Genomic DNA, 17,227 nt, shown 5'->3' with positions numbered 1-17,227 from the left:
TTGAAACTCAAACACATTAGGGAAGCTGCGTACTCCTACACATTCAGTCTGCCATGTCTGCAGTTCAAATGAAACCACACTTAGGACCTGGCATCATTTTCTTTAATCTCCATTTCCTTGAAGCCAGGCACCAAGAGGATGTGCACAGTGCAGACAGAGTGTTTGGTTTGTGATGATGTCATGGTTGTCATGGAAGGAGCTCTCTCTTTTCTCTCTCTCATATTACAACACAAACCTCTCCGTGGGAAAGTGAGGTCCGTTTTCTCAAGAACTGGGCTCTCTGTACAATGGCCAAAGTACGGCAGTTCCTGCCTTTGTGTGCGGCCAGACACTAGCTACTTTCTGTTTAGCAGGGCCATGCAATTTCCCCAAACATGCCACCCGTTAGATGGACCAGCAAATCAATACCCACCCACTGCAACGCAGTAGAGATCTCCTTTAATCTTAAAACACCAGCCACTTAATAGCAATGCATTTGAAAACAGGGTCCGGAGTAAGTCATGAGCAATAAAACAGGCTTTCTGCCGTTTCCAGATGCGGTGCTGTTTTGTCTGCCGAGCGCATTAATCACAGCGCGGACTGAGTGATGGCACTTGGCTGTAGCTCTGTGCAACGTTTGGCTGCTGTAAGGAGGATTCTGAGCGGGGATGAAAGGCCTCTCTGTATTTAGAGTTGGGAGGCTGCTGGAAGCGTGCCAAGCTGCGATCGGCTCATGTTCTGTAACGAACAAAAGCTCAGTGCTGCCTTTATGGCACTAAACAAAAACACAGGTCTCTGAGAGAAGCAGCTATTCAGGATGTGTGGTGTGAAGTGCTGGTGTACCATACCCAGGACATGACTACAGGACTGAGAGTTTGGATGAACTCTGTTCTTAAAAACCTGAGGATCAGTTGAAATGGTTTATGTACAACTGTGCCATACAAGCTTTTAAAAGCAGGCTTTATTGACTGGGTTTTGGCAAGATATTCAGCTGTGTGAACGCTGTACTGCACTGTTGGTATTCCTCACTGGCAAAGACAGCACCGTAGAGGGGCTGTTTTTAAACAATCCCTCATCCCATCGCTGAAAATAGCTTGAATATTGAGGTTTGTAAATCTGTCTTGACGGCACTATATACACAATGTGTCCAAATGGGGATTCTGCACATTCATAACAATCACTGCAAAAGAAATTCGATAGAAAACAGGACTGCGCTCTGGCTGAATGACTTTCATTAAAATATTTCACCGATGACTGAATGTTCCCAGCTTGAGGGTAATTTTTTCCCCTAAAAAAATTGAGAAAAGGTTGGGATATTCTCTCCAAGTTTCTTTTTACTGGTGTAAATGAAATGTTCTCTATTAGCATGCTAACTGCAATAGACTGTAAACATAGACTGTAATACAAAAGGGTATTGATTTAAATAGAAACGGGTCAGGGTATTGCTATGCAGTTGCCAATGCGTTCTCACTGACTCAAAAAAAAAAAAAAGTACACTAAAGGCTGATAAACACCTTCGAACTACCTTTTCTCAGTGGTGATTAGGTAGTAGGTAGGTGTGTTCTGAGACTCTGCCTTCTTAAAGGTGCTATATGTAGAATTCAGAAACCCTTTTTATTAGCAGGTGGCCAATAAGTGAACTGCAGCCAGCAACTTATTGCTTGTTGCATGCACTTGTGCCCGTGTAACATACATGAGACTGTCACTGAACGTAAATGTTCAAATGTAAAGGATGATACTAACAACAAATTCTTTGTTTTTGTTTTCTAAAAAAAGTTGGAAACACCTTTGCAGCAATATACATTTAACAATCCACAGACCGTTCACACTGCTAAGAGAGACGTTTAGATGAATATGTAAATATGTGCTGAATGCTTTCCTCTAATAATAGAATAAACATAAAGGATAGAGGTAAGAATGCATTTTGATCATAGTAGACATGTGCCGATTTTCGATAATGCGATTTATCACGATAATGAATATGCACGATATTGTTATCGTGGGCACTTTAAAATATCATAAATAATAATTTATAATAATTTTTTTTTATAATGCACTCAAGATTGCCCATCAACCGTATAAATGCTCAACACCGCTGTATTCTGCGTCAAAGGGACACGTGCTCAGATATAAACAATCCCAACGTGCGTTTGCACATGACTGAACCGGTGAAGGAGACGTGCTGCTGAAGTGCCGCTCAGTGACAGCAGAGGGCGCTGATGAACTGCAGAATGCGGCTGTTACCCCGGGAACCAGCAAACAAACAAAAAAACGCGTGTAGTTTTTAAAACAGCCATTCGTTTTTGTAATCTCAATGTTGTTCATCACAGCACCAAATACTTAATACTTAAAGACTTAATAGGCTATTTATTTTCAAATTTAAACATTTTTATGTTTTAATCTGGACTACAACCCTAATAATTAGAACTGTTCTAATTATTTGTTATTGTTCAGTATAACTTTGAGATACGACTTCATTAGTTAACATGTTAATTCCAAGCGGCAACCTCCCGGGATCTCTCTTGAAGCCAATACGGAAGTAATGTAAACTGTAATTCCTTAACTGGCCACTAGAGGCAGGCTCCAGAAGGGAGCAGAATCTCATTGAGCCCCATATTAAAATTCTCAACTTTAAAGCAGAAAAAAACATGTTTACAGCCTGGTACAAATTGTGGTTTTGGCTTATAATGCTAATTTTGATCTTCTTGACAACTCTGAGGGGGGTGAATTTTTTTATAACTCATTCGTTTCCGTTATATAAAGCCTTAAGGTTCTGCATAATTAAGGGCGTGGTTACAAGTGGATAGCCATTTATCTGCCGTCTATAGTTATTGCGTCACCTCAGCTCCGCGCACATCCCGCCTTTTTGCCCATTTTCTGTTATCCAAGAGTGACACGAGTTGACTCGCTCACAAGATGGCAACGCCCAGCTCGCCCATACTTTAAGCTTCAGAACGGCTTATCAGAATCCTATGGGTGACGTCACGGACACTACGTCCATATTTTTTTACAGTCTATGGTTAATTCATTATTACCAAACTGACAATGAAAAATACTTATAAAGAATGAATCATTCTATGTTCATTTCTTAGTTACTTTTTAATAACATTAAAATCAAAATAACTTTTAATGGACCTAAGATAAAACTAACAATGATCAGTATTTCTTAACTAACATTACCAAAAACATTATACTTTCTGTACCAAATGTAGCTATTGCTCAATCTTAGTTAATGCATTAACTAATGAGCCCTTATTGTAATTTGTAAGCCTACCTGTTGTTCTTTATAGCCTATTTCTTTTGCACTTTAATCTGTTTGAAAATTGTACTTTTACAGCTCTGAAAAAAATCAAGAGACCACTTAACATTGATTTCTCAATGAGGGGTCTCTTAATTTTTTTCCCAGAGCTGTATATATTTTTGGTGCATTATTGTATTTAAACATTCAGTTATTTTTGTTCTTACAAAAATAGTTCTTAAAGCTGTTATGCTATGGCAACACTTTTTTTTGCAACTTATTTTTAATATCGTGGTAATATCGTATATCGTGATAAAACTTCATCAATTAATCGCAACATGAAAAATTGATATCGGCACATACATAGATCATAGCGATGTAGATATGCTTGCACAAGCTCTGGAATTCACTGGCAAGATGTCAAAAAATGTTATTAAAAGTAATTAAAATTACTCTTATGATAGTTTGATTATAAAGTATATTAGAGAGTATATAGACTAAAGTTGAATTAATCCCTTTTTTTGTTCACTATAATTACGAGATTTCAACTTGCAAAAAGTGTCAATTTCCTCCTCATAGAGCTGGTAATTACAATTTATTAGCTGTGAATTTTATAAACTTGTACCACATGACCTCTATACCACATGACCGATTTATATAGGCAATGATAGTGGTAACATAAATGTCATTAATTTCCAGTCTGAGGACATGAACAACTCAGAGTTAAAACTTTATGTGTCAACTAAAAATCAAGGTGAGTACGTCATGGTGTGAATGCAGCAATTGTACAAGCATTCGTTTCACGTTTCATAGAATGAAGGAGAGGCTCTCAGGAGTGCTCATAAAAAAACAAGTCATATCCTTTTGATTTTCCTGTCAAAAACGTCCTTCACAAAATAAAACAGTCTACACTGGCTTTCATAAACAACCCAGGAAGTTGGGGAAGGTCTCGTTCTTGAAGTTTCGTTTAAAGTTGTTCACATATCGTTAAAAAAGTGGTTAATATATGAAAATCCGTACACATAGCACATTTAAATAAGAAATGCTCATCAGTTAATTGAAAATGACACTGACAGTTTTTCCATGTTTAATCAGGGGCTCCAGACAATTCTACAGAAGGTGGCGCCAGCACCTGATTTGGTGATGCTGGAGGGAAATTTATCATAAAGGTAACTTAATCATGAAATTATTATTGTTTTGCATTGTTTTGTTAATAAGTGCAGTTACTAATAATAGTACATGTTTGTTTAATGGAAATATGTAATATGCTGCAGAAAAAAATAACTTATTAACAACAGTAATGTGCAAAAAATTTTTTTTAAGGAATATTTTAATATATTCCACTCTTATTAAATGTACTATTGTTCTTCTATAGTATCATACTGAACTAAAAGGAGCACACTATATTTGTTTTCTGTGTAATCCAGTCACAATTTATTGAGACTTTGTGACTCCCTACTGTTTTCCATATATTAATATGCTCTTTAAGGAGTAGAAATGTCTAATAACGCCACAACCTACTGCCACAACCTACTGGTTATAGTGGTCTTTTTTGCCATTAAGTGGCCTTCACCTTTAAACATTTCATTTTAATGAATCAAACAAAAAATTAGATTAAAATTAGATCATATTTAGAGCTTTGAAGTGTTGTAAAAAGTGGAAACAAAAGGTTGTATGAGATGAACAATGTAAAAATATATATATATTTTCAGGATTATTTCTTGCATTTCTTCAGTACCATGGGGTATTAAATCCAAGGTGAACGTTTATGATTTGTGGACTGAAACCCCTGAATGTTTCTAAATATTTATCCTGGTCTCCATGTCAACTCTGTTTGATCTGATATCTGTGATTTATAACAGAGAATTTGCAGATCTCGCAGTAGCCATGTTATTAATTCTGTGGTGATTTTAAATGCCTTCTCACTGCATCTCCTAGCGCTGTGTATCTGTCTCACTAGATAAAGATAAGCGTTCAGCACTGCTCAAGCGAGTAGCGCGGTTCCGTTCAGCTTTCGTTTTGTTTGCCATTCGATGCTTCTCATATGTAACAGAAAAGGCAGCTCTTATCAGTTGGGCACCGCGGTGGTCGCACCAGTTCGACCTCTAACCAAATCCAGTCACACCAGCAGAAAAAAAGTTAGCAAAAAGTCTGGTGCCCTGTGTTTAATACTGCAAAGCAATCTATAGTATAAAGTTCATTAATACATGTGAAGTGAAATGACTAGAGTGCCGAATTGCAGAGCTCATGTAAACATATCCTTGTCACTATGCTCAGCTGCTTTCTTAACTGCTCTTTTCTCACCAGTCATTTTTGTTGTGTTTATTTTGTTGTTGAAAGCACGCAGCACATATTAACACATTCAAAAGCTGCTCCCAGAAGTGAGGCCGAACACATACTCTCACTCAACTCGCAAAGACAGAGAGAGCAATGAACAGAGATTTCGTCACAATGACCAGCTTTGTTTGATGCCATCCAATAAGTCCTCTGCATGACTGTCCACACTGAAGCAATTTAACAACAGGGAAGTCTGCATATCAACTCAAACTCAGTTACATAACTTTGCAACATAAAACCCCAGGCAGTTCTGCATGACATCTAAAACTTGGGATGACGCATAAAAGAGTGCATTTTTTCCTCCCTGTAATGGCCAACAGGAAAGCGACTGCTCCTCAGCCGGGGCTTTTGCTGAAACAGACTAAACAATCTGACTGGCTGTCAACAACAATCAGAGCAGAGCTCGAAGGCTAAAGCGCACATACACAAACTCACACCTACAGTGCTAGAAGTTGTCCTCTCAATGCTGCTGGTTAGAACATGGTGGTTAAACTTGACAATGCTTTAGTTGTTTTCAGCAGTCAAATTATAGCTTGTTTGTCAATTCAGTTGACAAATGATTAGTTTTGCTAATTGCCATCAGTTTCATTTTTTGATTTTACTGCTTTATACATGCATTCTTGTTATTTCACACAACAATAATACTGCCTAGAAACAGAAACTATTTCACTTGAACTATTGTGGTTTCTATACTGGTTTAAAAAAACAAAATAATGCATTTTTATTCCCCTTTTTTTTTTTTTTTACCAAATTCTTTACTTAATTTTAAGATTTTTAAACATTTGCATTATTTACACAAAAGAGAAGAATATTTACCTCAGCTTCAGTACAAAAACTTTTCTTCAAATTGTTACTACAGGGTCAGGAAGATTTTGAAATAAATATTTTTATTCAACAAGGACGCATTAAGTTGACCAAAGGTGACAGTGTAAGATTACAATTAAAAGACACTTACAGGATTACAAAAGATTTCTCTCTAAAATAAAAGCTGTTCTTTTGAAATTCTGTTCTTCCTAAAAAAATACATCATGGTTTAATTTCATGATTAAAATATTAAGCAGCTTTGCCATCACAGGAATAAATTGCATTTTAATAGATTAAAGTGCCTCTATTATGCTATTTTTAAATGTTCCTAATTCTGTTTTGGAGGTCTCCTACAACAGGTTTACATACATCAAAGGCACAAAAAAAGGTAAAAATAAAAATTAAATTTTCTCAAAATAGACATTGCACATGACCGCGTTTATAAATGATTCTCCAGCGAAAGCGGATGAAGTAGTCTCTCTAAAGCCCAGGACACACTGTACAATTTTTGGCTGTCCCAGATGAAAGATTTCCATTGTGAAACAATTGTGGTGATTTCTGTGATTGTGGCTCCTAATCAGTGGTCCTATGTCATACAATAGTTTAAAGACGTTTAAAGACGGTCTTCACAAGATAGCACCACCTAGAAAATTTCAATTAAGCATCATTAGAGCTACGTTTCTTGTACGAGTATGAAAATTTGTTAGACACATTCAATACAAATACCAACAAAAAAGTCCTTGGTCGCCAAATCTGAAAAACCAACAGGAGGTAAGATATTTAGAATTTTCTTTAGTAAATTGGTGTAGTTTTTGCCATTGCCAGACGTTGTACTTTAACAAACTCCTCCTAGAGATTTAATCAGATCAACATCATATTTGCACAGTCACAAATTTTTGTTTTGCTATGACACAGGAAGTTGTTGTAACTAGGGCAAACAATGTCCGATCTGCCCCAAACTTCACTTTGATAAGAGTCCTGACCTGAAGACATCTACTGTAGACATCTACATGCTAATATTCTGTCAAAGTTATAGCACCACCAACTGGCAGCAGGAAGTGTGTCAATAAAAAAAATGGAATCACTGTCTTATTTTTACCAGATTTTTCTTCAAACTTTATCAATATAATGTAAAAAATATAACAGATATAGACATACGAATGGATTCCTGATATTTTAAATACTGTTGCCACGGCAATGTGTCAATGTTTAATGATCTTTTTGGGTTTTCTTGAGACTCTTAGCATGCTTGAAATTGCATGAAACTTGACACACACACCGTCCAGAATATGCAGGCAAAGCCTCAGAAACGGACACCACGTACAGGCTTCGCCTGCATATTCTGGACGGTATCTCTGATGTGTGTGTCAAGTTTCATGCAATTTCAAGCATGAATTTTTTTGGACTCCTTTTAATGGAGGGGCTCATTAGCGCACCTTTTGACAAAAGTGTGGGGGGTATATTTATTGTTCCCTTCTAGCCGGACAACTTTCTAATTTACAGTTATTAGCTGCAACCAACAGGAAATCAGATATTTTGGTTCGAATTTAGATTTTTTGATAAGTCAGGCTCTAAGTTTTTATAAAGTACTCATAGGAGATGCATGGAATCGACACAAAACTTGGTCAAAATGAAACTGAATATCCTATAATCATTCAGAATGTAGCATATCTCAAACAGCGCTGCTATGGCGAGAGATTATATGAAGGACAAAAAAGGGAAACAGAAAGTGTCTAATTTCTTGTAAAATCATTGTTTGATTTAAATAACATTTATTTATTGCCTTATTGCCTGCCGTGCACAGTGCCAACGGCTTGGGCTCGTCATCGCTGCTCGCAGCTTTAATTATTATTATTATTACTGTTATATTACTGCCTGGGTGAGCACAAGATTCTTCTTTCATAAACATTTAAAAATCTTACAGATCCCAAACTTGATAGTAGTGGTAGTGAATGTTCTATGTATTCCTTGCTGTCATGTGTAAAATTAACCCATATTGTAAAATTCTTGGAAAAATAAATACCATTCACAACAATACGCCCACAAGAAAGAATGCATGCTAACTGGCATAAGCACTCTCACAGCTTTGCATAATTTAATCTGAGAATGATCACATGCTTCTACATGCTTCTCCCATGAGAGATAATAAGCACTTGAATGGCTAGGTCTAGGTCTAATGGCTCTCAAACTTTCCACTTACTGCATTACAACTTCCAAACAACAGTCCATTCTAAACCCCAGTTTCTGTGAAGCTTCAGGTGGATATTCAAAAGACATGCAATTCAGTAAAATACAGCACGGGTAACATAACTATGTTAATTATATTCATAATATAGGTCGCAATGAGCAGCAGTGGAGCATGTATCAACCCTAAACAGAAAAGAAACAATCCTGCAAGGTTAAACAAAAGGGCTTTTTGTCCATTTCAAAAGAGTCTGCGATCGAGCGTGCCATCAGAGCCTAACAGCAAACCCGCTGTTTCTGCGCCACGCTTTAGATTTCAATGACAGCATAACAATATTTACATGGGAGCTCTGCATACACACCACGCATGACAATGACTTGACTGTGGAGAGCCACAAATGAATGGATGCGTGTGTCAGGAACTTACCCAAGTGGCTGCAGCACATAATCAGAGTCAGGCTGTTCACAGACGCCGCTCCAGCGACACACACATGCACATGCTGACACATACACTCAAACAAACTGCCTGATGACAGGTAATGTGGGCATGCAGTGAAACAGCAGGGTTTTTTCTTTTAATATTTAAATTGCTTGTCTATATCTCTCCTCTTTTTGACTCACAGGTAACACGTGGTGTCAAGCAGCAATCCACACAGTCACATGAACGTGGACGAAAGGGTCACGTGACAAACCTAGAATCCCCAGGCTAGGAGTACCTAGGGGAATATAAGGAGACAGTGAGATGGAGAAAAAGATAGGGGAACACCAGGGGGCACCATGTTCTGGTTCCTATTTGATTCCCCTATTTGAGCCTCTCGGTGCAGGTGGCATAACGCATACAGATCAAAATGAAAGAGGGCAAATGAAAGGAGCTACGGACAGAGAAAGAACCCTGGCGTGAGAGAGTGAGAACACTGCAGAAATGCCTGAGTTTCAATGAATATTTATCAGCTAAGCCACCCCCCATCCCCTTCTTGGAGCAGAGCCTAATTCATTTGAATGCTTGCCTTTGTTAACAGCTAAATCAGCAGGGCCGTTTGCCACTCCTGAGCTGCTGCAAGGCGCACTTTACACTGCATCACACATGCAATAGATACCTTGCAAGCAGACACACTTGTCCCTGTACTAACTTGCTCTGCTTCAGGGTGAGAGGCTGACAAAACCACCTTTGTGTAAATGCACACAGACACCGTCATGCACCCAGATAACAGCTCTGACACTCTGCTCTTCCTCAACACTCATACCCCAATCTGGTGCACCTAAAGACAATCTGCTCTGCTGAACTAAAGCTGATGATCTGACGGCAAGCAAGCAGTAATGTCACCATGTAGCCCAAGACAAGCAGGGTCGAGTCAGTACCTGGATGGGAGACCTCCTGCGAAAACTAGGTAGCTGCTGGAAGAGGTGTTAGTGAGGCCAGCAGGGGGTGCTCCCCCTGTCGTCTGTGTGGGTCCTAACGCCCAATTATAGTGAAGGGGACACAATACTGTCAAAGAGCACCATCCTTCAGACGAGACGTTAAACGGAGATCCTGACTCGCTGTGGTGTCAATATATATCCCAGGATGTCTTTTGTAGAAGAGTAGGGGTGTGTCACCCAGGCATCCTGGTGAAATTCGCCCATGTATATTGATTGGCTTCATCATCTCGTCTCCTCTCCACAAATAAGCTGGTGTGTGGTGGGCATTCTGGCACAATATGGTAGATGCTGATTGAGGAGATTCCCCCTTTTCATATGTAGTGCTTTGAGTGCAGATAAAACCGCTATATAAATGTAATAAATTATTATTATTATTATGGACATTTATCTGCATAAGTCTTCATAAGACATGCCTCAAATCGAACTGAACCCCCCCCCCCCCACTAGTATATATATATATATATATATATATATATATATATATATATATATATATATATATATATATATATATATATTAAAAAAACTATTTAACACTTGTGTGATTTCTCATTCCCAAAGTGGCTTTCATTATTGGAATACTTAAATGAAATTACTACCCAAAATTAAGGTTACGAAAACAATTATTACTTAACAATGATGATTAATTAAAATGATCAAGTTACAGTAAAGATGCAGTGCATCCGGAAAGTATTCACAGCACTCCTTTTTCTAAATTTTGTTATGTTACAGCCTCATTCCAAAATTGATTTAATTTTTTTTTATAATAATAAAAAAAAAAAAAATCACAATGGCAACATGAAATAAGTTAGCTTAAAATCTTTGCCAATTTATTAAAAATAAAATTACATAAGTCTTCACAGCCTTTGCTCAATACTTTGTTAAAGCACCTTTGGCACCAATTACAGCCTCAAATCTAGTGTAATTCTACAAGCTTGGCACACCTATGTTTGGGCAGTTTCTCCCATTCTTCTTTGCAGGACCTCTCAAGCTCTGTCAGGTTGGATGGGGAGTGTCGGTGCACAGCCATTTTCAGATCTCTCCAGAGATGTTTAATCGAGTTCAAGTCTGGGCTCTGGCTGGGCCACTCAAGGACATTCACAGAGTTATCCCGTTGCCGCTCCTTTGTTATGGCTGTGTGCTTAGGGTCATTGTCCTGCTGGAAGAAAAACCTTTCACCATAGTCTGAGGTCCAGAGCACACTAGAGCCGGTTTTCATCAATGATGTCTCTGTACATTGCTGCATTCATCTTTCCCTTGACCCTGACTAGTCTCCCAGTTCCAGCCACTGAAAAACATCCCCACAGCAGGATGTCGCTAACACTATACTTCACTGTAGGGATGTATTGATGGTATCCAGACACAAAGCTTGCCATTCAGGGCAAAGAGATTTAGAGAATTTTGTTTCTCGTGGTTATGAGAGTCCTTCCGCTGCCATTGATCAAACTACAGGTGGCCTTTTAATGAGGAGTGGTTATCCGTCGGGCCACTCTTTCATACAAGCCTGATTTGGTGGAGTGCTGAAGAGATGGTTGTTCTTCTGGAAGGTTCTCCTCTCTCTACAGAGAAATGCCGATGTTCTGTCAGAGTGACTATTGGGTTCTTGGTTACCTCCCTGACTAAGGCCCTTCTCCCCCAATTTCTCAGTTTGGCTGGGCGGCCAGCTCTAGGAGAGTCCTTGGGGTTCCAAACTTCTTCCATTTACAGATGATGTGCACATTGGGCACAGTGCTGCAGAAACGTTTCTGTACCTTTCCCCAGATATGTGCCTCGATACAACCCTGTCTGTGTACAATCCAGGTGTGTGCCTTTCCAAATCAAATGAATCAATCAAATGAATTTACCCCAGGTGGACTCCAATCAAGTTGTAGAAACATCTCAAGGATGATCAGTAGAAACAGGGTGCACCTGAGCTCAATTTTGAGTTTCACGGCAAAGGCTGCGTACACTTAGGCCTATGTACAGGTGATTTTGGTTGTCTTTTTATTTTCAATAAATTTACAAAGATATCAACAAACTTCTTTCACACTGTCATTATGGGGTATTGTTTGTAGAATTGAGGGGAAAATAATGAATTTAATCAATTTTGGAATAAGGCTGAAACATAATTATTTTTGGAAAAATGTAATCGCTGTGAATACTTTCCAGATGCACTGTATTTATAATACGGAAAAAGATTTGTGTTTCAATAAATGCTGTTCTTTTGATGTTTTCTATTCATAAAAAATAAAATAAAAAAAAATATTTTTTTAATCAGTTAAAATCTTTTTTTCCCTACATCGATAATGATGATAATAAATGCTTCTTGAGCGCTAAATCAGCATATTAAAATTATTTCCGAAGGATCATGTGACACTGAAGACTGGAGTAATGATGCTGAAAAGTCAGCTTTTCTTCATAGGACTACATTTTACTTTAAAATATATTAAAATAGAAAACAGTTATTTTAAATTATATTGTATATATAGACATTTTACAATATTACTGTTTTTACTGATCAACTAAATGCATTTGCTTCTTTCAAAACATTACAAATCTTACTGACCCCAAACTTTTGATTATTTATTTATTTTTTATTTTTTATTTTTTAATTATTTTAATTATTTTAATTATTTTTTTTAGAATGACACTCTTCTGCATTATTGCAATTTAATGTAAATTTTAACTTTAATTTAACTAATGTAACTTAAAACATTTAAATAATTATTTTGTAGAGTAAATATAATGTGGATAATAATCTTGACAGGTTTTATTAGATTCATCCAAAGGAATTGCAGGTCCCGTCGCTGTTTGCCTTGCAAAATAAAATAAACTATGGAACACTAAGCTTGCATAAACCTCTCAACATCATAACCAACCAGCTATGAAACCACACACACACACACACACACACACACACACACACACACACACACACACACACACACACACACACACACACACACACACACACACACACACACACACACACACACACACACACACACACACACACACACACACACACACACACACACACACACACACACACACACTCTCTCTCTCTCTCTCCTTCACAAAGCTCATTGAAATTCTGTGCACAGCTCTGGTCAAAGGCGGGGCCAGGCAGCAGTGGTGGCATACAGGAGATGCAATCAGGACCTCTCACCACTGCAGCCACAAAAAACAGACAGAAAACAGCCAGCGGCAGCAGCTCCAATAATTCCAAAGCAACTGCACACATAATAGTGCTTTGTGGCCTGGTATGAACCTATGCACAGAAGACAATATCGCCACCCAGCACTGATTTAGTGCCACATTGCCAGCCAAGCTGAGTCTAAGCAATTGCCCTGTTATTCTATCTTAAACCAAGTAAAGCTGATCACATTTTTGTGAGATGTGGTTTAGAAATATTAAAACCGTCCAGTGATTACACATATCAGGCAGAAGAGGTCGTTATCTGCAACATTCACTACATTTGCCACACTATGCATAAAAATGAAAATTCTGTCAGCATGTAATTATCCTCATGTCTTTTCAAACCTGCATGCTGTTCTATGCTGTTCTTATGAGCACAAAAGGATAAGTCACTATAAATTCACAATGGACAATTCTTATTTTTTTATGAAATATTGGAGCATTTATTATTTAACGATTTGTCGTTGACGATCAAAATAACTCCCCCTTCCTCTTGCAGCAACATCTCTTCTCTTTTCTGATGATGTGTTTAATGGCGCAAGGGCGGGACGACCCATCACTCACATGACATGACATGGCATCACAGCAATAGCAAACCACAAACCATCCAACAATCCAATCAATTCATAAGCATGACCTGCCCTCCATTAACTCTTACTTAAAAAGTGGCATCACCTTGTCTGGCTATCACCAGATCAAGCTAGGTCTTTTAAGATTGAACATTAGTCTGGGGAGTCTGTTCTGTATTTTTACTGCACAAGAGGCGTGATCAAGTTCGAATGACTCTGTGTGAAATTGGGTAGTCCTTCAACCAAAAAGACCAACGATCCATTGCTTCTCTATCTGTCATTGTGTTGAACCCACCGCTACTGCGCCAGGTGGATAAGCCTGGTTGTGATTGGACCCAGCAAATTTGTAACATATGCAGGATAAAAGTATGTTTCCAGCCTGGGCGAAATCAAATAGCCGGCAGATCGGGCTGGGTTTACCAAGTCTATGCATCTCCCATTTCATGACTTTAATCTTCACAGACCCGTTTTAAATACATTGACAGTTCGTCAAGCTCTAAAAAGGACAAAATAACCCAACAAAACATAGACCATATGACATGTGCTTCCAAGACTTTTGACACCAAATGATAACATTGCATGAGCAACACATCAATATTCACTGATAACCTTCCCTTCTGCTGAAGCTCTGAAATCTCATCTTGAATTAGAAACAACAGGGTGATTAAACCAAGTAGTTAAAGTAGATCTCATCGAGAAACAACATGAAATATTTGTACTTTGTTATAAAAATGATGTCACACCATAAATATACTACATAGTTCTATTTTAGTGAGCTGATATGGAGATACATTTTAACAGATTTTTTTGATGTTGAAAAGCTTGACTTTATTGACTAGAATAGTCACATTAGTGACTAGAATAACAAAATTATAACTTCAAGGGGAGTGATAAAGTTAATAATACACTAATATAATAAAAATAAAGACTGCCAGTATATGTTCTGGTTTAGGAGTCTGACAGGCCAAGCATATGGAGGCTACTAGAATGCTGCTGGCACTGAATCTGTGTGTCTGTGCCAGGTGAGTAGAGAGCCCTTCAGAGATCTACTGCCAGACTAGACACACTCATAAAAGAAGCTGCTGTATTGCGAGTCATGTGAGTCACCAGCTCTTGTGAACCTCCATGTTTACCAGAGGATGTCCTGGCACATAGTGGTGCATGATACAGATCGACTTTGGACTTTACTGATGTTCGAATCAATTGCAAGACAAGTGAAAACACACAAGGCAATGTAAAAGAAACAACACCTCCCCACAAGCAACCTCAAAGCGTTCAATCTTCAAAGATGAGTCTTGAAAATACAGCCAGACACATTTTCACAAGAGATTTCCTGACAAGAGCATTTATGCTTCATAAAGAAAAACAGAAAACATCCACCTTTAGAAATTTACCTGCATGTTCACCTCACTAAAGACCAAAAACAACAATTAAGTGTCACCATTAGCTTAAACAAGACATATCTGCATATGCTTCATTTTAATGAGGTAGACTTGGCATGGAGCCTGAACACAGTACCAAACAAGATAACTTTTTTTTTTAAACACGGATGAGTGAGAGAAAAAAACAAAACATAAATAAATGAGAAAATACAAATTCCAATGTGATCTTTTTGGAACTTGCCGTGCTAAAATGTGACAGTCACATTCTTTTTCCCCCCTTTTTTTGAACTTACAGAATCATTATTCCTGTGGCTGCATCTTTGTTTAACAATTATAAACAAGCCTACCATGCCAGTGAATCTCTGGCACAGTCACAAAAATGGAATATGCAGCCGTCACCACATATTACCAGATACTGGACAACGTTCAAAAACAAACAAAAACATCAACTTCACCATTTGGCAAGCGAGCAAAGTTGCCCTGTATTCATTCTTGCTTCTCACACAATGATTTGTCCTAATTCTATTGATAATATGCATGTAAAAGGAGTGACAGGCCTTCTTTCCCTCTGAATGTGAATGTATGCATGTATGCAGCAGGGTGGAGGGTTTGCCCTTACCTGACATGCAGCAGAAAGGACTCCCAGAGCGCAGTGTATGGCAGCAGGTTTTAGCAGACTACAGAACACTCGGCACACCGAAAGCAGTGCCAGACATGGCGGCAGGGGAGACTGGAGGAAACTGGAAGCAACAGCATGAGGGGGCAAACCCTCTCGTGAGGACACACACAGGACATATAATGTGCTGGTGCCAACCAACAAAACTGTGCCAGCTCACCAAAGGAATGCTCTTTTTTTCAGCTCAATGCCTGATGCATTTTTGTTATCATGTTTACTTTGTTTCGTCTAACAATTATATAAATAATATATAAATAATTGTAAATATACATGAGGCTGTTTTATGGGGATTGTTGGGATGTTATTTGAATCCATAGATGCTTGAGTAAATTTAATTTTAAAATCCTTTAAGAAATAGGTTGGTTTCCTTTAAGAAAATTTTGGTCTCCAACTGACCTGAGAAGAGAGCATCAAGGATGAATATTAAAATAATCATATGAATCAATAATAACCTCGTATGACTGCTGGCTTGTTTGTTTTCAACATGTAAAGCACCATCTTTGTTTCAGCAATTTGGCTTACAGTAAAGCAAAGGCAGTTTGCCCTTTATGTTTGCCGTCTGAAGAGAGCAAATGTGACTAGAAAATTAGCATAGTGGGATGAGAATTTTAGCAAACCTTAAATACTTGACTCTGCCCTCTGAACTTGTTCTCCACAAGAATATGCTTGTCTCTGGTCTGTTTCCAGAATACCCAACGTTTGACGTTCGTTAGACATTCAGTTTCATATCCATTAAACTCTCTGCGCATTTCATATTTTCAGCCCAAATCAACTCAGATATGCATAAACCAATGTCCTTTAAGTTGCACAAGGCTTAATTATTGCAAATAAAATATATAATAATTACCCATATAAATCATTTAAACAATTTAACTATATGATATTATGTTATCAAACTAATGCTACAATGTTCAGAAAAACATCCCCTTTATTGCACAAGGCTCAGTTTTTGGAATTAGCATTTCCCATATTTTATAATAATTTTAGAAAATGTATTATATGCAATACCGTAAATCCATTAAACGACAACACCGTTTGCCCTAAAAGACTCAAACCTACTGTAAATTACTCCGAATATTATTATCTATGATGCACAAGGTTTGTTTTTCTGATTATTAATCTGGTATTTTCTACAAGGCTTGTTTAATCCGATTAATAATCTGGTATTGTTCATATACAGTACCGAACCCTTTTAAATCCATTAAACGACAACACCATTTGCCCTAAAAGACTCAAACCTACTGTAAATTACTCAGAATATTATTCTCTATGATGCACAAGGTTTGTTTTTCTGATTAATAATCTGGTATTGTTCATATACAGTATCGAACCCTTTTAAATCCATTAAATGACAACATCGTTTGCCCTAAAAGACTCAAACCTACTGTAAATTACTCGGAATATTATTCTCTATGATGCACAAGGTTTGTTTTTCTGATTAATAATCTGGTATTGTTCATAT

The 17,227-nt window shown here is 37.8% G+C and overlaps 1 protein-coding gene across 2 annotated transcripts in view; it reads right to left on the bottom strand.

Annotated features, from left to right (window-relative positions):
• The window catches only part of LOC137041678 (trinucleotide repeat-containing gene 6A protein-like), an 89,212-nt gene extending 73,403 nt beyond the window's left edge, over positions 1–15,809 (bottom strand). The window contains exon 1 of one of the 2 annotated variants that reach the window (XM_067418268.1): positions 15,709–15,809. The gene's annotated coding sequence lies outside the window, so the exon portion shown is untranslated. The remainder of the gene's footprint in view (positions 1–15,708) is intronic. The other variant, XM_067418277.1, reaches the window with a different exon arrangement.
• Positions 15,810–17,227: the final 1,418 nt, after the last annotated feature.

This window comes from Pseudorasbora parva, chromosome 2 (genome assembly GCF_024679245.1).
Source record: "Pseudorasbora parva isolate DD20220531a chromosome 2, ASM2467924v1, whole genome shotgun sequence".
NCBI classification, from domain to species: Eukaryota; Metazoa; Chordata; class Actinopteri; order Cypriniformes; family Gobionidae; genus Pseudorasbora; species Pseudorasbora parva.
The sequence above is the reverse complement of the archived record's forward strand: the minus strand, read 5'-3'. Positions and strand labels throughout refer to the sequence as shown.